This window comes from Pelophylax lessonae, assembly GCF_965119305.1.
Source record: "Pelophylax lessonae genome assembly, chromosome: 3".
Lineage (NCBI taxonomy): Eukaryota > Metazoa > Chordata > Amphibia > Anura > Ranidae > Pelophylax > Pelophylax lessonae.
This window is the reverse complement of record NC_138770.1, coordinates 63,648,437-63,667,329: the sequence shown is the minus strand read 5'-3', so window position 1 is coordinate 63,667,329 and position 18,893 is coordinate 63,648,437. Positions and strand designations below refer to the sequence as shown.

General features: G+C 43.4%; 1 protein-coding gene across 1 annotated transcript in view; it reads right to left on the bottom strand.

Moving 5' to 3' along the window:
• Window positions 1–18,893, bottom strand: part of SCARA5 (scavenger receptor class A member 5) — a 547,393-nt gene that overhangs the window by 28,116 nt on the left and 500,384 nt on the right. The window lies entirely within an intron of this gene.

Below are 18,893 nucleotides of genomic sequence, written 5' to 3'. Positions count from 1 at the left end.
ACTGTTCGTAAGATGTACGTAATGTGCAGAATGCAGGGTCAGGTGTACATAATGAGCAGAGGGCAGGGGTCAGGTCTACATAATGGGCAGAGGGCAGGGGTCAGGTGTATGCAAAGTGCAGTGGTCAGGTGTAAATAATAAGGAGAGTGAGGGTGTCAGATGTATGCAGAGTGCAGGGTTCAGATGTTCATAAGGAGCAAAGTGCAGGAGTCAAGTCTATGCAGAGTGCAAGGGTCAGATGTACATAATGCGCAGAGTGCAGGTGTCAGCAGGTGTCAGGTGTATGCAGAGTGCAGGGTTCAGGTGTACATAATGTGCAGAATGCAGGGGTCAGGTGTATGCATAGTGCAGGGGTCAGATGTACATAACAAACAGAGTGCAGGGGTCAGGTGTATGCAGAGTGCAGGGGTCAGATGTACATAATGAGCAGAGTGCAGGTGTCAGGTGTATGCATAGTGTATGGGTCAGATGTACATAATGTGCAGAGTGCAGGGCTCAGGTGTGTGCAGAGTGCAGGGTTCAGGTGTACATAATATGAAAAGTGCAGGGGTCAGGTGTATGCAGAGTGCAGGGGTCAGATGTACATATTGAGCAGAGTGCAGGGCTCAGATGTATGCAGAGTACAGGGTTCAGATGTGCATAATGTGCAGAGTGCAGGGGCAAGGTGTATGCAGAGTGCAGGGATCAGATGTGCATAATGTGCAGAGTGCAGGGCTCAGGTGTATGCGGAGTGCAGGGGTCAAATATACATAATTTGTAGAGTGCAGTTGTCAGAAATACTGTATATACAGACCACCACCTATCTTACCAGCACCCCCTTATGCATAGCACAGCAGGACCACCTATGCATACACACCGTAAACACACATATACATACATTTACACTGCATACACAATGCACACAAATTATATTGCGAGACTAACATAGCCATGTATGCCGTGCCATTGGGATTTTGGTTGCGCTTAGGCTTTCCAACCACTTAAACAGATATCTGCAGCTTGAAATGCGTTTATAAAGTCTTTTCCGCTGCTCAAAGCGGAGATCTGTCAAACAATGTACAAGTCACAGAGCATGTCACCCCCCCCTGGGAACAGCCTACGTTATCCAATTCACTCTGTAACCAGATCTACAGCTGAACAATGTGTGCCGCACACTCTGACATAACATGTAATGTTATAGCCACCCAGGGCATGCAAGAGGTTAACCAGAGTCCAGATTTTCATTCTGCTTAAACTTAATTCTTTTCATAACCGCTGTGAGTGAAACAGACAGAGCAAAACGTCAAGCTCCAACTGCCGTCTAAAGAACCAATCACAAATGAGCTCCCCTATCTACAAACACACAAAATGTTGCTAACTTTCAAAATGTAGGAGTTTTTGTTTTAATGTGTTTCCATAATCAAAACTTTTTTTTTTTCCTGCAAATAGTGTAAAAGGATTAAAAACCATGTTGGGTTTTTAGGGTGCATTCCCTTGGCTGTAAATTTTTTTTTTTTTTTTAAAGAATAATATTTTATTCATTTTCAAACAAGTAAATACAGACAGGACTGTAACGAATCAACCGACACCTCCGTTGACGGATGCTCCTAGTACTTCCCGAGGGCTCCAAGCACTCCACCAGACACTATAACAACCTCAGACTCCACGAACCGCCACAGCTTGGTTGGGGTCTCGCCGTCCCCTACCCACCCTGGACCTACGACAAGGCTCCAGGTTCCCGTGGGTGAACCGCTCTTTCCCCAGAGAGGGAAGCAGGAACAAGCATTTACAAGAGCTTAGTGATTATCCAAGGGAGTATGAAGAGCATAGCAATCCCTTGTAACATATTCCCCCCCAAACATGAGTCGAGACTTCATGAAGGGGTAAAAACAGACTGTTTATTCAAACACAAGCACAAAGAGATATATACTGTGGGACAATCCCCCCCCTTTCGCAGCCAATCCACATACGCATATACATCCCATAATTAGTTTATCTTGAGGCAGACAGACACAATAGAACAATGGAATACAGGCACTTACCAATAACAAACCCCACCCCATCTCACTATCAAGGGTCTACAACAGTCTAAGTCTCCCAGTGTAAGTTGGGATAAAATCTTCATATTTCTTAATGAAGATATTGCCGACAAATATTACTATCCCATCTGAAACAATTCAAACCATTAATTATCCGTCTTTCACTCCCAGTGACGGTGAATGCCATCATAAGGACATCCTCATGAAGATGAGTCCAGGGAAAAATAAGAAGATTACAATAGGTAATATAAGAATCCAGTCAAAACAGTGTAACAATATATGCTAAGTTATAATATAACAATACATACAAAGTTAAGCAGGGCATTAACTTCAGCGCAGGATGTGGAAACCTTACAAAAAAGACCTAAAAAAATAATGAGGTGGGCAGCTACATGGCAAATGAACATACAATAGAAAATGAGTCGGCGCAAATGGGAAAAAAATCTCAACATGGGCTAAAAACTGAACTAGGCTAGTTCAGTTTTTAGCCCATGTTGAGATTTGTTTCCCATTTGCGCCGACTCCTTTTCTATTGTATGTTCTTAATGGTATTTTAGTGAAAAGTACTAGAGCCGGCTGCAGGTGGGATAGGATTTGATCCTAATCTCACAAATTTGATCCATTTTATACCAGCTGTAACTCATTAGAGGGAATCCTCCCACTTGGATATCTACGTGACAGCACACATATCACCCCCCATTTTATTCTACATGGCAAATGAGGTTTAATGTTGAAAAATGTAACATAATGCTTTTGGGTGCTAAAAATACGAGCGCAAGTTACTCGTCGCTAGGAGGAGAACCTTTGCGGGAATCTAGGATGGAAAAGGACCTGGGGGTTCTAGTAGATGACTTGCTCAGCTATGGCATGCAATGCCAAGCTGTTGCAAGCAAAGCCAACAGAATATTAGCATGCATCAAAAAGGGGATTCACTCCAGAGATAAAACGATAATTCTCCCACTCGACAAGACTCTGGTCCGGCCGCGTCTTGAGTATGCCGTCTAGTTCTGGGCACCGGTCCTCAGAAAGGATGTGCTTGAACTGGAGAGAGTCCAGAGAAGGGCAACAAAGCTCCTAAAGGGACTGGAGGATCTTGGCTATGAGGAAAGACTACAATCATTGAACTTATTCTCTCTGGAGAGGAGACGCTTGAGAGTGGATATGATATCAATGTACAAATACCATACTGGTGACCCTAACATAGGGAACAAACTTTTTTGTGAAAGGGAATATAAAAAGACACGCGGCCCTTCACTGACATTGGAATAGAAGCGGTTTAACCTCAAACTGCGTAGAGGGTTCTTTACTGTCAGAGTGGTAAGGATGTGGAATTCTCTTCCACAAGCAGTGGTATCAGCAGTGAGGGTCGATAGGAAAAAAAAAACTATTAGATGGGCACCTTAACAATCACAACATACAGGGATATACAATGTAATATTGACATAAACACATATACACACACTCACACACCACAGGTTGAACTAGATGGACTGGTATCTTTTTTCAACCTTTCCAACTATGTAACTAATAGAAAAACGGGAAACATATTATATCTATCCAGTCTTCTTCATAATGGAAGGTCATAAACCAAGTAGGATGGTAGATGTGTGTCTCGGAGGTCTAAGCAAGGGTTTTAGTTAGTAGGCATCAGCCGGCATGGATTGTATATGAGAAAAGAAAGTTCTCCCGGAAAAAAAATAAAACGGGAGAAACAAAAGGAAATGCTACTTCAAGGCAGAGAGTCGATAAACCTTCAACACCCCCCGGAAGACAATGGCCTGCAAATGAAATAAGCACTAGTCCTCAAGAGGCTAAGGAAGAGAAAGGGAAATAAAAGAGAGAGGAAAAGGAAAAGTAGAGGAAGTTGGGAGAAAACAAGAAAAAGGTTGAGTGCAGGCAAGGGGACCACCAACACAGTCTGAAACTTAAAAGGTCCAGAATCAAGAGAAGACGGTATGAAAATGGGGAGAGTCCATAAAGAAAATTCAGATAGACCACGTGCAGAGATGTATAGTAACTAAGTAGAACTACTTCACTACTGTACTTAAGTACCGAAAGGCGGTATCTGTACTTTCCTAGAGTAGAATTTTTTTCTCCTACTTCCACTTTTGCTTCACTACATTTTTTCGATGATTTCAATACTTCTACTCCGATATTTTTTTTTTTTTGTGCTGCATAGTTACCCGTTACAATAATAAAAATTACCACTGCCAGAACAGTAGATGGCAGGTTTCATGAAGCTCAAAATGTGTATTATCAGCGCATACGAAAATAAAAGCTACTGTATGTATAAATAAAAGCTGCATTTGAAATAATAAAAAACAATATGATGTTCAAACTTTTGACTTCTTTCTTTAACCACTTGCCATCTGAGTACCGTAGTACTACTGCGGCAAAGTGGCTCGTTATCGTCTGACGACGTAGACTGATTTCAGTCACAGCGGGAGTCGGGCCAGGGGAGGAGCAGCGGCGATCGCCGCCGCTCTTCCCCGATCGTCGGGGATCTAGTGTGGAGATCCGCCTGCTTATGTAAACACAAGCGGGCGGATCTCCCAAGTGACAGGCAGGGTCAGATTGCAGGGTTCAGCACAGCTGAACCCTGGATCTGTCCTTGTGTCACTCAGTCACCTCCCCCCACACACGTTAGTAAGCACCAGGCATACATTAACCCCTCCCTCTCCAATAAAATTAACCCCTTCCCTGCCAGTGTCATTTTTACAGTAACAGTGCATATATATAGCACTGATTACTGCAGTAATGTCACTGGTACCCCCAAAAGTGTAAAAAATGTCAGTCAAGGGTCCGATCTGTCTGCCGCAATGTCGCAGTCCCGCAAAAAAAAAAAATCGCAGATCGCCGCCATTACTCGTTAAAAAAAAAACACCAAAAATGACAGAAATCTTTCCCTTAGTTAGTAAACGCAATAACTTTTGCGCAAACCAATCAAAATACGCTTATTGTGATTTTTTTTACCAAACATAAGTAGCAGAAAACAAATTGGCCAAAAATTTAAAAAAAAATATGATTTTTACATTTCTTTGGGGGGGAATTTCATATTAAAAAAATGTGAAAAATATTGTTGTTTTTTCAAAATGTACGCTCTTTTTTTGTTTATAGCGCAAAAAGTAAAAATCGCACAGGTGATCAAATTCCACCAAAAGAAAGCTCTGTTTGTGGGAAAAAAAGGACGTAAATTTCGTTTGTGTATGGCTTCGCACGACCGCGCAATTGTCTGTTAAAGTTGCACAGCGCCGAATCGCAAAAAGTGGCCTGGACGTAAGACAGCAAAATGCTCTAGTGGTAAAGTGGTTAATAACTACATAACACAGTACTGGCACTTTTACTTTCAGTACTTGAGTAGCAAAATTTTTGAAAAAACTACTTGCAATACTTAAGTACAAAAAATGTTGAATACTTTAGTACTTCTACTCAAGTCACTTTTTGATCGAGCACTTCCACTTCTACTCAAGTCACTTTTTGATCAAGCACTTGTACTTTTACTCAAGTATGGGTTTCGAGTACTTTATACAACTCTGACCATGTGGCCATATATTGTAAGCCGAGTATTTATCATGATATTGTGCTACCTCCAAACATTGAATGTGAGTAAGTTCAGCCATCCATTCTGCTGTTGTAGCGTAAAAATGTTACTAATCCTATTATAGATCAAAGTTCCTGCATAATTATCAGTAAATACTTGCGTAAAATTCTTTTATCCTTACCTGTATCTGGCAAACGTGTATACAGTATGTCCTCAGATGCAGATCTTTGGGTTTTGTGTTACAGATCTGAACACAGTGCATGTTTAAGCAACTATGTGAATATCTCTATTAAAAACAATGCATCTTCCTTAGTGGAGCTCAGGAACAATGGAAAAACTGCCGTACCTAAATTTCAGACTCTGTCAGTTTATTTTTTTTTTGTTAATGTCTTTTCCTTGGAAATGTGAGTAAATCTCTACAATCTCCAAGACCAGTAATGGTGAACCTTGGCACCCCAGATGTTTTGGAACTACATTTCCCATGATGCCCAACTACACTGCAGAGTTCATGAGCATCATGGAAAATGTAGTTCCAAAACATCTGGGGTGCCAAGGTTCACCATCTACAGTTGTCTGCGGAACAAGTGCCTCCCATTGGGAGATTTCCCTCACCTCCTGTTCTAAGGACAACTGTAACATTTTTGATTTTCCATCATTTTCTTTTTTGGTGACAATGGCCAACAGGACATAGAGGTTTGATCTCCCCCTTGGGGTCACAGATGTCAAGAAAGACTTGATAGTGGTTCTAACCCAGGGTTTCTCAACTAGGGTTCCATGAAACCTTAGGGTTCCTTCAGAGGTTGCTAGGGGTTCCTTGAGAAATGAGCAATTTCTGTCTCTCAGATAAGTTCCCACTGACTCCATTGATCTTTTTAACTATTAGGGGGTAATTCTTCCTAAAGAAGTGTAAGAAGCATTCTTCCCACTGACCATCCCACTAATGTATCATAAGTTGTAGATAAAGTAATTTTTAGCAGGGAAAGTTATTTCAGGGGTTCCTCTGTGTTGAAACGAATAAGAAAGGCTGTTTTAACCCTTCCCCCTACGCAAAATAATAATAAAAAAAAGAAATAAGGCTTTACATACACGTTAATTCTTCCCGAAAAGCCAGAGATGTATAGTAACTAAGTAGAACTACTTCACAACTGTACTTAATACCGAAAGGCGGTATCTGTACTTTCCTAGAGTAGAATTTTATTCTCCTACTTCCACTTTTACTTCACTACATTTTTTCGATGATTTCAATACTTCTACTCCGATATTTTTTTTTTGTGCTGCATAGTTACTCGTTACTATTATAAAAATTACCACTGCCAGAACAGTAGATGGCAGCTTTCATGAAGCTCAAAACATGTGTATTATCAGCGCATACCAAAATAAAAGCTACTGTATGTATAAATAAAAGCTGCATTTGAAATAATAAAAAACAATATGGTGTTCAAACTTTTGACTTTCTTTAATAACTACATAACACAGTACTTGTACTTTTACTTTCAGTACTTGAGTAGCAAATTTTTTTTAAAACTACTGGTACTTTTACTTTCAGTACTTGAGTAGCAACATTTTTTAAAAAAACTACTTGCAATACTTAAGAACAAAAAATGTTGAATACTTTAGTACTTCTACTCAAGTCACTTTTTGATAGAGCACTTCCACTTCTACTCAAGTCACTTTTTGATCGAGCACTTGTACTTTTACTCAAGTATGGGTTTCGAGTGCTTTATACAACTCTGCCAAAAGCTTTGGGACAGAACTGTTGAACTCTTGAGGAGTTCTCTTCTTGTTAGACTTGAAGAATCTACTCCCCAGGACCTAGAGTACGGCTATGGCATGGTAGAGAGCTGGTGGAGTCACCTGTTCAGGAGTATACTGTAAATGAATGAGTTTTTTTTAGAAAGATTTTGGTCGCTGTTAGGGTGAAAAGGAAAATCCAGCTTATGTTTTGATAACCATAGCCAACAGGAGAAATAGAGAGGTTGAATCTTCCCCGCTTGAAGAAGGAGCCCGAGTGCGCATGCTCCGAAACGCGTTGCGTCATTTCCGGTCGTCTGCGCTCCATCGAAACCAGCTCCTCGGACTAGCTTCCCACGACGTCACTTCCGGGCCGGTGGACGGCCGGATCGTGCGGCGGGAGGTGTTGCGATATGGACTGGCTTTTACCTCTGTGTAAGTGATTATGTGATTGTATGCAATAAAACTTTTCGGCTTAATACAGTGGCGCCTGTTCTTCCTCTCGAATCTTCCCTGGGAGGTCATGGATAGCAGGAAAACTAGACATTGGTTCTAACTCCTCTGCACAAAAAATAAAAAAATTATGGCTATATATAATTCTTATTTATTTCTAAAAGACTGTATCAGGTCTATCAAAGTCTTGAGGAGCGCCCTCTCTTACATTTGACCAGCTCACTAGTATGACATGGCCATACTTAGAGTATGGCCATATCATACTAGTGAGCTGTTGGGGTCATCTTTTCAGAGGCATCTTGTAAATAAACAAGGATTTTTAGGTAGGTTTTGACGGCTGGTTAAGTGAAAAGGAAAAGCCAGCTTATGTTCTCCACAACAATCTAGAGGAGAACATGTGGCTCAGGCTGTTTAAGCTGTAATTACTCCCATATGGGAGGCCCGTGATAAAACATAATTCACATGCCTCGCACACGCCTATAATCCTGCAGATTGTAACCTTATCTCAATTGGATTGAAGGTCAGGTTTTGCCGTGCTGAAGAGAACGCTCTTGGGTTTGTGCGGTGCTCTGCTACTTTTAATTCAGGCTCGTGGTTTGCAGCTGGCAAATAATATTTTCCAAAGCGTTCTTAACGTGACACAAGGGCTTTGTTCAACGGCTGCTTTGAAGAGGAGTTTCAAAATTCTGTTCGAGATGTACATTAAAAAAAAAAGAATTCAGAAAATGTTAAGTAATGTTAGACCCTATTTTTATAATGAACACATTCATTTCCACCACCAGGCCAATTCACACACTACAGAGGAACTAATTCCTATCAATTAAACTTTAGGCCTCGTTCACACGGGCATACTGCAGCATACCCCATGGCAGGGCTGTGTTTGCCTGTACAGGGATGCACAGGTCAGGTGTTCCATTCATCTCGGTGCAGGCAGTCTCATTCACGTCAATTGGGATGCAGTGGCTGTGTCTGTGCATCTGCATTTGGGGTCATGCACCCAGTGCTGAATTTTGGCCTAGGCCAACAAGGCCCAGGCCTAGGGCGGCACTTTGCAGGGGGGCAGCAAAGAAACTGCCCCCCCTCCACCTGAGTCTCTTTTGGCCACTGGTTCCTAGAGCCACCTCTCTCATTCCCCCCTCTCTCTCACCGCCCCTCTCTCTCACTCTCATCCCCCCTCTCTCTCACCCCCCCTCTCTCTCTCACCCTCCTCTCTCACCCCTCCTTTCTCTCTCACCCCTCTTCTCTCTCACCCCTCCTCTCTCATCCCCCCTCTCGCTCTCTCTCATCCCCCTCTATCTGTCTCTCTCTCTCTCTGTCTCTCTCTCTCTCATCCCCCCTTTCTTGCTCTCTCATCCCCCCTCTCTCTCATGGCACCTCTCTCTCTCACCCCCCTCTCTCTCTCACCCCTCCTCTCTCACCCCTCCTCTCTCTCACCCCTCTTCTCTCTCTCTCACCCCTCCTCTCTCATCCCCCCTCTCGCTCTCTCTCATCCCCCTCTATCTGTCTCTCTCTCTCTGTCTCTCTCTCTCTCATCCCTCCTTTCTTGCTCTCTCATCCCCCCTCTCTCTCAACCCCCCCCTCTCTATCTCATCCCCCTCTCACCCACCCCCTCTCACGTGAGATCTCAGGGGTTCATGCTGGGACTTGTAGTCCTTCAATTTTGGAGGGAGTCACATCCATTAAAAAAGAAGGAGTGGGGCAAAGTTACATAGGTGGGGAGGGAGGAGGGCGCCCAATTTTAGTCTTGCCTAGGGCAGCACAAAACCAAAATACACCACTGCATGCACCCACATAGCTGTCAATTAGGGAGCAGTGGCTATGTCCATGCAGCCACTGCATCCCAATAGACATAAATGGGACTGCCTGAACAGGGATGTATAGTACACCTGTGCATCCCCGACCGGTATAACACAGGTGTACACTGTACTACACCCATGTGAATGAGGCCTAACAGTTGTCCTTATAAAAAAATATAAAATAAAAAAATACTATAAAGTCCAGCATTGTCTTGTTTGTAGGCAAAATTCTCCCTACACTCCTCCTGTCCAGCGCTGCAAGAACCAAGGTCCACAGCGTGTTAACGAATATATCAGAAACCCCAGAAAATTGGCAGAGACCCTGCAAAGGCGTGAAATCTTGCGAACTGCCTCTTGGGATTGTGATGTAGACATCCCAGGAGGCACTTCACAGGTGTAGCTGGGTGTGCTGCTGACTGCATGTGTCACTCTCCTTTCACTTTCCTCTCCCCCCCCCCTGGACTCCCCCTTGATCTCTTCTGTACAAGGAGTGGTGAGAGGAACTATCAAGCTTAACCTCTGGTTGCCCACTGTTATTGATTACTGAGACTGCCATATTTAACAGCCCATAAGCCATCCTTTGTGTACACTCTTAAAGTGACAGCTTCATGTGCACCGCCGACAGAAGGGCCCCAATGAAACTGGCCAACATTGACAATTAGGCACTATCCCTTTGCCGGTAACACATACACGCACCCGCTATTGGGGCTGTATGTAAAGTGTGCATGCAGGGACACTTTTTGGGTAGCTAATGCTGAGTTAGTACAGTAAGGATTCTTTCTACCATTTATACTTTCATGGTTGATGCTGTTCTTACTGATGTTGTGTGGAATACTGTAATGGGGCTTAGCCTAACAGGTCTAGATTGAGAAGATGAACCTAAAGTAGCATTCTTGCCTAACACTAACTAGCCTTAAAATGTCTCCTACCCCTTCCTGCTACAGTACCTATGCTGTCTAACCTATGTAAAAAAAAATGTGTATACTTAATTTTTTTTCAGCTCGCTCCAGTCTGGTCATGTGATCCAGCTCCCCTGTGTCAGTCAGCGGTGGCTGCAGGGGAGAGGAGGATGCCCTGACAATGACTGGGCATAGGAGCTTATGGGTGATGTCACCACTTCTGGGAGTATCGTCTATGTACAATTTTGTGTACTGAAGCTTGCTGCTGTTTCACAGGCATGCCCAATTTTACTTGACTTGACATGTTTGGAAGCTGTTTACTTGGCGCAACCTCTTTTTTCATATTTTCAAAAAATTGGGTATTATATTGTGTTTGTGTGCACTAAAACAATTTTTTTGGTGTATTTTTTACTGAAAGTTTGAGCTTGATAAACCTGATTTTGATAAAATGAATATAAACCTAAACGCTAATATTGTGTGACCTAAAAACTTGGAACCACCACCATTTTAATCTCTGCTTTCAGAAAATATATACTCTTTTGGGGTTTTAACTAATTCTAAGGCCTAAAATTTATTTTTTAACCCGTTGCCGACTGCGCACAGTATATTTACTGCGGCAGTCAGCCCCGGCCAGGCAGAATGGTGTAGATCTACGTCACTCGCCTGTCACTGGGATTTGAGCCAATAGCGGGCGAGTGCTTGCTTTGGCTCGTTCAGGGAGGAGTGTGGGCGTGTGACTGGCGGACCCGATGTCCGCTGGTCACACTACGATCGCCGGTACAGCGGGAGAAAGGCAGAGCGGCTTATGTAAACAAGCCGCCTGTCATTCTCCCCTGTGTAAAAATGGAGATCAGACGGTTCTACTATGTAGAACCGTTGATCTCTGTTTTTACACTAGTAGACCTGTCCCACTACAGTTAGAATCACGCCCCTAGGACACACTTAACCCCTCCCTGTCCAATACAGTTAACCCCTTCCCTGCCAGTGTCATTTTTGCAGTAACAGTGCAAATGTATAGCACTGATTACTGCAGTAATGTCACTGGTACCCCCAAAAGTGTCAAAAATGTCAGTCAAGGGTCCGATCTGTCCGCCGCAATGTCGCAGTACCGCAAAAAAAAAAAAACGCAGATCTCCGCCATTACTCGTTAAAAAAAAACCACCAAAAATGACAAAAATCTTTCCCTTTGTTAGTAAACGCGATAACTTTTGCGCAAACCAATCAAAATACGCGTTTTGCGATTTTTTTTTACCAAACATATGTAGCATAAAACAATTTGGCCGAAAATGTTAAAAAATTTTGATTTTTACATTTTTTTGGGGGGGGGGGGGAATTTCATATAAAAAAATTTCCACTCTTTTTTTGTTTATAGCGCTTGATCAAAAAAATCGCACAGGTGATCAAATACCACCAAAAGAAAGCTCTGTTTGTGGGAAAAAAAGGACGTGAAATTCGTTTAGGTACAGCGTCGCACAACCGCGCAATTGTCCGTTAAAGTCACGCAGTAAAAAAATCGCAAAAAACCCCCTGGTCAGGAAGGGGGTAAAATCTTCCGGGGCTTAAGTGGTTAACATGTGTGCAAAATTAAAAAAAAAAAAAAAAGTAAAAAAATGCAATTCTTCCTATAAGCAAACGGTAAAATTAATAGTTTTTGGATTCTTAGATCTTTGATCTGGCCCTCTCGTTTTTACAAGCAGTAAAAACTTAACAGAGGTTCTAACCACCTCACCACTCCATCCAACATGAAGAGCGTAAAAAAAAAAAAAAAACATTAAAAAAAGTGTATCACTGGGTTATGCTCAAAAAACATACACACCCAGAAATCCAGGGGTGTTCTGTAGGGATCCACTGCTCTGCCAGTGCACACCAGGTCCCGTGCCACCATTTTCTTCTATGGTGTCGTTGGGAACCTGATCACATGCATGGTGCATCATTAGGGGGGCCACTTGCAGGAACCAGGAAGGTTGGCTCCCTGATGAAGCCCTATGATGCATGTGCCGAAGAGTACCTCTAGACCTCCTGGGATGAATGACGTCAGTATACTAGGAAGTTGCAGGCAATGCTCACGTCATTCTCACGTTGGTGGGAATCCAGAAGGTCTCCAAAAAAGGTACTGGGGTAGGGGTGGACTGCAAGAATGTTGATGATGTGGAGAGTGAAACTCCAGTAACAACTGCAGTTGTAAAAAACTGGAAACAAAACTAAATAATTTAAAGATCACTGTAGTTAAAAAATATTGTCAGACAGTAGAGTGTTGGAAGATATGAGTGTCAGCTCCTTTGTTCACTCGGCCATTCTGAACAGGAAAATGGGATTTTAGGGCAGTCACCTGATGGATGATAACTTGTTTCCAGCAAGACATGTCTATATTTCTCACTGTTCTTTCCCTGGAAAAAAGCTCTTTATTGAGTTGGCTCTACAGTGGTGGAATCCTCTTATTTTCCCTTCTATCTGGCCTTTATTCTCAGTGAAACTAATAAGTGTGCCACTCCCAGAGCTGTGGGAATAGACGGCACATCTGGATCGAATTATCCGAGAGAGGTTATCAATAGAAATAAAGAACATGAGCACATTTAACCCCCTGAGCACCAGCCCGTAATACCCCTTCATTACAGGACGATTTTTCAGTTTTTAGTGCTGTGATGGTTTGACTGACATTTACTCTGTCATATAACACTGTACACAAATTAATTTTATATCATCGTGCTCCAATGTACGATTGTGTCATGGTTTGTTCCTCCATCCTTATATTGTATTCTGGATGTTACTGTTGATATTTCTGTAACGCTTTGTACCATTCAAACTGCTGTTCAATTGTTATTTAATTCTACTGTATTTTATTTCAATAAAATGTTTTGGGAAAAAAAAAAAATTTTATATCATTATTTTGAGACAGATAAAGATTTATTTTGGTGCTATTTAACCACTTGACCTCTGGAAGATTCCCCCCCCCCCTTCATGACCAGGCCATTTTTTGCGATAGGGTACTGCGTTACTTTAACTGACAATTGCGTGGTCGTGTGACGCTGTACCCAAAAATAATGATGCCCTTTTTTCCCCACAAATAGAGCTTTCTTTTGGTGGTATTTGATCACCTGCGGTTTTTATTTTTTGCGCTATAAACAAAAAAACACCATCAATTTTGAAAAAACACAATATTTTTTAATTTCTGCTATAAAACAGACAATAAAATAAAAAAAAAAAAAAAATCTAATTTCTTCATAAATTTAGACCAATATGTATTCTGCTACATATGTTTGGTAAAAAAAAAAAATCCCAGCAAGCATATTTTGATTGGTTTGAACAAAAGTTATCGTGTCTACAAACTAGGGGAAAGATTTATGTCATTTTTATTTTTTTTACTAGTAATGGCGGCGATCAGCAATGTTTAGCAGGACTGCGACATTGCGGCAGACAGATCGGACCCCTAACTGACATTTTTGACACTTTTGGGTAAACCAGTGACATTACTACAGTAATCAGTGCTATACATATGCACTGTTACTGTAATAATGGCACTGGCAGGGAAGGAGTTAACACCAGGGGCGATCAAAGGGTTAAGTGTGAGCCTAGAGGGTGTTTTATAACTGTGGGGGGGGGGGGGGGTGGGCTTGTAATATCAACACAGAGGCCTGTGTTCCTAAAGGAAAGCAGGAACACAGGGGCTCTCTGTGTTGATACCAGAGAGACCAACGGTCTGCTGTGTTTACAACAGCAGACCGCTGTTCTCTCTTCACTGTCCTGTGCCTCGGCTTCCCCCGCTGTCGAGTGGGCGCAGGCGTGTGCCTCCGCCAGCGTGCGCGCCCACAGGAGCGCTCCTGCGAACCGCCGTACAGGTATGGTGATTCGTGGGAGCCCGTCGACCTGCCGCAATATAACTGCGGCGGCTGGTTGGCAGGGGTTAAAGTAGATTCTAGATTGCAAGCTCTCGGGAGCAGGGCCCTCTGATTCCTCCTGTATTGAATTGTATTGTAGCTGTACTGTCTGCCCTCACATTGTAAAGCGCTGTGAAAACTGTTGGCGCTATATAAATCCTGTATAATAATAAAAATACAAACCCTAACTGATAACATTTCGTTTCCTAAAGCAATATGTAATGTAAATCATCAAGAAACCCACCATCATGGCAGATTTCCAAATGGTGACAACAGTGGGCAATGCTTATGTAATGTGAGTTGAAAAGTTCCCTTGTAGTCTTCCTCAAGCCCGTATGACAATGTAGAAATCTGTAGTTTGAAGACAGGGACAGAGCATTGTCACCCTATAACTGTGCCTACACAATGGCCTTCATGGCAGGATCACCATGTACAGTATTAGTTTAGCAAAAGCTGTGGATTTAACACAGTTAGAAATTACTTTTGAAATTACAATAACATTAAAAAACTTCTATAACATTTTACTGAGTGGGTTTGCATCCACTTTAAAGTATTTAAAGCCAAAACCTTTTTATTTCTTGGTTACAGACAGTCATGGGAATAACGGCGTTTAAAGTAAACGGCGTTACTAACGCCGTTACTTTTGCGGGTAACTAGTAATCTAATTGATTACTTTTCCCTCCGTGGTAACGCCGTTCCCATTAATTAAGCGGCGTTACTGAAATTACATCTACCACCACTAGAGGGTAGTAGTGTAACTCCTCTACTCCTCACTCCTCTATGACCCTGCCGGCGCTGTCTGCTCCTCGCGGTACTGGCCTGTGGAGAGAGAGAGACTGGAGTTACAGCGCGCCAGCCAGCAGGCCAGGTACTCCGGCGATATAAATAAAATTATAGGAATATAAATACCACCACCACCACCACCGTCCAGGCAGTAGTCCACAGGCACAGCCATCTGGGCTTAGTCAGACTCAGGAGCAGGATAGTCAGTCAGTCACAGGAGGGACAGCAGCACAGGAGGAGTCAGTCAGACGGACCCCACCAGTGTGCCACACCACCAGCAGCCACCACCACCACCAGCCAACAGGTACCAAAAAAATAAATAAAATATCACAGTCAGGACTGGAGTGGACTCAGGAATCAGACTCAGGTCAGGTACCACCGTACCACATTGCCAGTACCCCCACCAGTGCCAAACCACCAGCCACCACTGCCCACCACCACCAGTGCACCAGCACCACCAGTCTTCCACCAGCAGCAGCAGCAGGTACCACTCGAGTTAAAAAATAAAATAAAATACCACTCAGTTAGGAGTCACTCAGGAGGACTCAGGTCAGGTACCACTGCCAGTACCAGTGTACCACCACCATGCAGCCAACCGGTACCACTCAGTAAATACCCACTAAGGTACCACTCAGCAAATACCACTCGGTACCACTCAGCAAATACCACTCAGGTACCCACTGCCAGTGTACCACACAGCCGGAAACACTCAGAAAATACCACTCAGGTACCACTCAGCAAATACCACTCAGGTACCCACTGCCAGTGTACCACACACCTGGAAACACTCAGAAAATACCACTCAGGTACCACTCAGCAAATACCACTCAGGTACCCACTGCCAGTGTATCACACAGCCGGAAACACTCAGAAAATACCACTCAGGTACCAGTGCCACCAGAGTCACTCAGCAAGTATCACTCAAGTACCAGTGTACTACGCAGGTACCACAGTGCCACTCTCAGCAAATACCATTCAGGTACCACTCAGCAAGTATCACTCAGGTACCAGTGTACCACGCAGGTACCACAGTGCCACTCTCAGCAAATACCATTCAGGTACCACTCAGCAAATACCACTCAGGTACCAGTGTACCACGCAGCCAGCCAGTACCACTCAGCAAATACCACTCAAGTACCACCAATGCCACTCAGGTACTGTACCAGTGTACCATGCAGTACCACTCAGCAAATACCACGCAGGTACCACTCAGGAAACAGGATTCCCCACATAGGTGTCTCATTGTCCCACAGCAACATTAAATAGTGTAGATTACTGTACAATGTTTTATAATAATAATTGCTTCTATTTAGTGTCCATTTCATTCATTTAACATATTTAATATTGGGGGCATACAAGTTATTTGTCATATTTGATAATTTTTTTAAAGTAACGCAATAGTTACTTTCCCTGGTAATTATTTACTTTTTTTTACTGATGTAACTCAGCTGCTAACTCAGTTACTTTTTGGTTGAAGTAACTAGTAACTATAACTAATTACTTTTTTTAAGTTACATGCCCAACACTTGTTACAGATAGACTAGGGAACACCTGTCAGATTTTTATTGTGGCTGCATGCCCGCTCAGAGGATTCATTCTTCCTGTCTTCCTTTTCCAAATTGCATTTTCAACTGCTGGTTAGTATAGCCCGAAGCAAAAAATAAATAAAGCGTACAGCTAGCATGACTGGGTAGACCGTTTTTTGGTCTCTCACCCAATTGGTGATTTTTAGCAGGGAGGAGAGGTTGCAAAGTGGTCTTCAAGAGGTTTTCACATCTTCCCGACATCCGGTATAACCCGTGGTGGAAGATCGTTCCCGCCCGCCCGCTCATTGGATTTGTTCATCTGTAAGTGGTCTTTACGATGTGGCGGTTGGGGTCTTTGGAGGCATTCAAAAAAACTGCTGTGCTTATCTGTTTAAATAAGCGGAAAGGTGAGGGTCCTGTTTGAGGATACCCCATGTTGCGCATGCTCTGAAACATGTAGTGAAGCCCGGATACGCCCACACAGCCCACACTGCCCGTGACGTCAGACGCTGCCGGCCGCAGCCACAGTTCTCTGCAGTTCCTCCGCCGATCCGACCCGGAAGTCGCCTGTGTCTACCCCCGGACCTCTCCCGGATGATCGGACCGCACCGGATCCAGAGCAGGCACCCAGCAACCTGACTACACCACGGAGAGCACCACAATGAATGTTCAGATTTGAGTCACCATACCTTGCTTGTCCCAATAAAACTTTTTTAATTGCACTCAAGTGGCGTTTCTTCCCCCTTCTTTTATGTCTGACATTGAGCTGCTTCGCTCACCCGGATAGCAGCCCAGAGTGCGGTCCAGCCCAACTCCCCCCATCCACCTGAAGAACAGTGGATTCTTACACCCCTACCTCTCCCCTCTTTGAACCGAGGCCAACCCATCACCCTTAGTTTATATCACAGGCACTTGAACCCTTCATCCAATCCCTTCTAAGGCTCTTCCAGCTTGCAGCATTTTGATGTGCCAGTGCCCTGATTGACCTCCAACTGACCATTTGCTTATATTAGCAGCCAACACAAAGAGTAGCACCCCTTGTGAGCGCTTAAAAATATACTTTCTTATCAGTTTAGGGACCCATCTAAGGTATGGAGTCACCTGTGCAATGCCAGTTAATGGTGGGTTGACTGGTAGGTTAAAAATTGTTAGGTATCTGCAGAATGTTGAGGTCGTCCCTGAGCCGGTGTAAGTAGTTACGTAGATACAAAGTGGATTAATACTTGGTGCTTCCGAAGATCGGCAGCCTTATGTTTCTTGCTATTGTATTATTATATTGGTTCCTGTTTGAGGCCCCGTTCACATACAAGCGACGCTACTTCCAGGGGCGACCTCTGAGGTCGCGGTGCGAGCAGCGCGCCGCGACCTCGGAGCGGCCGGCACAGACTTCATAACATTGAAGTCTATGACGGTCGCCTCCTGGTCGCCCCAAAGAAGCTCCGGACCCTTTTTCTAAGTCGGAGCGACTTGTGTCGCTCCTATTAGAACGGGTCAGCAGCTTCCCTATGGAAGGCGACCTACGGCGACCTGTGAGGCGACCAGGTCGCCTCACAGGTCGCCTTAGTGTGAACGGGGACTTAAGGAATGTTTGTTGTATTTTGTTAATGGTTTAATAAATAGCCGTTACGGCCAATTTTACTCCAACAATTGTGTTTTGGTATTTTTTCTGCAGGTAGTTGGGGTAAAAGGGGTTGAGTTGTTAGAGGTTATGAGGTTGGGGATTACATCTGGGTGCCTTAGTCATGAATTATTGGTTCATAAGAGCCACAAGAGTTTAATTCTTAAGATGCTTTAATATTCAAGTTCATGGGGTTGATTTACTAAAACTGGAGAGAGCAAATAAATCACCCCCCATGAATGCCTCATATTTTGGAGGTGGTCTGAAAGGAGGTTCCATTATTCTCCTCCATGAAAGTATAGTGTGCCTAAGAGCATTTGTTTGGCCATTAACTTCTAAGGACTACTGAGAAATGATCAGCTTCCAATATGTGCATTTATATCTCAAAACACCTCTACTCCAGTGATTTTACAATAGACACCTTCAAACGTGTTACTTGAACTATCAGCACCTGCCCCAAGTATCATGCCACCACTAGATTGGATTACGAAATTAGATGAAAAAAAATTGTGCATCATATATTTAGTCTGCAGTTACATCTGATAAAATCTCTACCCTGATGGTTTGACAATGGACACCTCCAACCATGTAGAAAGAACTATGAACACCTTCCCCAGACAGCATTGCCCTATGGGACTGGATAATGAAATTAG